The sequence below is a fragment of the Stegastes partitus genome, unplaced genomic scaffold, assembly GCF_000690725.1.
Source record: "Stegastes partitus isolate 25-593 unplaced genomic scaffold, Stegastes_partitus-1.0.2 Scaffold895, whole genome shotgun sequence".
Classification (NCBI taxonomy): Eukaryota; Metazoa; Chordata; class Actinopteri; family Pomacentridae; genus Stegastes; species Stegastes partitus.
The window spans coordinates 242,628-245,158 of record NW_007578626.1 but is presented as its reverse complement, the minus strand read 5'-3'; positions in this window follow the sequence as shown (position 1 = coordinate 245,158).

Below are 2,531 nucleotides of genomic sequence, written 5' to 3'. Positions count from 1 at the left end.
GAAGATGTAAAAAGTATTACACTCAGAAAATTGTGATTTCTTTTATTTTTTGGAAAAAAAAAAGAAACAAAATCAGTCCAAGAACCACAAAACAAAAAATACTGAATTCAAGCTAGCTATGGCTAGTTAGCATTCACCTGTTGGTCAGTTTGTGATGTTTTTGTTCAACTAAATATTGCTAGCGTGCCATAAAAGTTATCACATCATAGAAATGTGTGTTTTTTGAGAACATAATAAAACACACACACACAGTAGAAGAACTATGAAACATTATCACCTAAGCTAGTTCAGGCTAGTTAGCTTACAGTCTGTGCTGGTGAGACACATTTCGCTGAACCCAATTTAGAAACTTTTCCTTGTTTCTTGGAATTTCTCCTCCAATGTTTAAGGTGTAAACCCGTTTGTAAATCACATAGATAAAACAACAAAAACAAAACTACCCTTCTATTAGCTAACTAGCTAATGGCTAGCTAGTCCACTGTGCTAGCTAGCAGCTACTGTGCCTACCTTAGCAGAGTAGCTTCTGATTCTAGTGGATTTCATGCGACTGTTGCTGTCACATCATTTATTGTTTAATTCATGATTAATTCATTATTTTAAAGACAAAAGCTTCGTCTTAAATCAAACCGTATAAAGAAAAGCAACACAACTATTTTCTTTTAGCTCAGTAGCTAACCGGCTGAGCTCAGCAGAGCGCTCCAGTACTTCAACGTATTTCATGTGATATTCTGATGTTCAGCTGCACTTAAATCACAGGTTTTAATGTATTAAATTCATGAATAATTTTGTAATTTCTGAGCTCAGATTGCACGTCAGTTTCGTTTTTCATAAAATGTTGAAAACTTCAAGCCACCGTCATTTCTCAGCACATTAAAGCTGCAGCCAGTGAGCGAACGTTCAAGTTTAAGTATTAAAGCCAAGACCCTACAATGCCATATAAAATACAAATTAACTGGACTAATTGAAGTGTTAATATCCTGCAATATTACATAAAGAACAACCTCACCTGACTGAGCTAAATGTCAACGTGGAGATCCGATATTAAACATCCATTGGTCATGTGTCAGCTATGGTTTTATTCTGAAGGCAAAGCAATCAACTTCCTGTTTTTATTTCACTAAATCGTCTAGCTTCACACACCTTGATTTCGTTTTCACAGTTTTATTGTAACTGATTTTAAATATATGTCAGTGAATTTAAAACACTTAAATCAAGCAGGAGACACACAAAGTTACTGAAAATCAAACCTGCTGTGAATGATCAATAAAACACAAACCGGTGCAGCTTCTTAAATGTTCACAAACATTAGAGTCGGTCTGCGTGTCTGATTCAGGGTTGAGGTGTGGCATTGCACAGAGGTCAGAGGTCACGTCTGTCCTCTGAATCATTGATGAGACCCTGAGGATGACCAGCGCCTCCTGATCCGTCGCTACGGTTACTGCAGCATCCTGCCACCTGCTGGTCCGACACCACATCCACCTGAGGCCGAGCTGGAGCTGTCTGTGTTTCTGTGCAGTGTCTCATGTGTCTTGTTTCGGTGTTCTTGTGTGTCCATGTTGTGCCTTTTATATCTGCTTTATGTCTGTGTGTGTTCACTGTGTGTGTCTTTGTGACCGTTTGGTTTCTCTGCTGTTGTCTTGTGTCTGTTTTGCATGGTGTGATCGTTTCATGTCTCAGACGTTGTCGGGCATCTCTTGTCGTAATCTTGTGTCTCTTTGTGCTTGTTTTGCTGTTTATATGATTGTTCTTTGTCTCTTTGCATCTCCTTGTTGTAGTTTTGCGTCTGCTTGGCGTCATTTCGTGTCTTTGTGTTTGTTTCTTGCAGCAGTTGGGTTTGCAGCAGTTCTTGTGCGGCGTCAGAGCTCGCAGATGGCCTTTAGGAGCACCTCCAGATGTTCTGGTTCGTCTTCTACCTTCACAGCTTCAGCCTGCTGCCTGATGATCCACCTCCAGAACCAGACACTCTCCACGCCACCTGATCCAGTGGTTCTGGTTTTAGTGATTTATACTCAGAGGAGCTGCTCTCACAGGATAACAAACAGATGTAACAGCAGCAGCAGGTGGTGGCTCAGTGTGTCCAGTTTCTGCTTCAGTGGAGACGACAGCAGCAGCTGAACCTCAGTTTGATGTTCTGGCATCAGGAGACTCACAGAGGAAGCTGAGGCTGTGTCCAGTCCGACCCGATGTTTCCACTACGAGCTGCTGAAGTGTGAATGTGTGACCTGAACGTGTGAGAGTTTACTGTTGCTGCAGCAGCAGGCTGAACAGCGCCACCTGCTGCTACTGCTGGACACGGAGGACGTCCCTCCAAACCCAACAGTACGCGTCTGCAGAGCCAGAATTTTGATCCAAGGACGGATCCACACAAAATACCGCTTCATGTCCAAGTAGCGATAATTCTAAACTTTTTTTCCATCCAAATAGTGCTTTTGAACCAACAAGTTAAGGTTTGAAAGGTTTATTCCACCAAAATACGACTTATGACAATAATAACTGGTTGCTGAGACTTTAAGAATATCCATCTATCTATC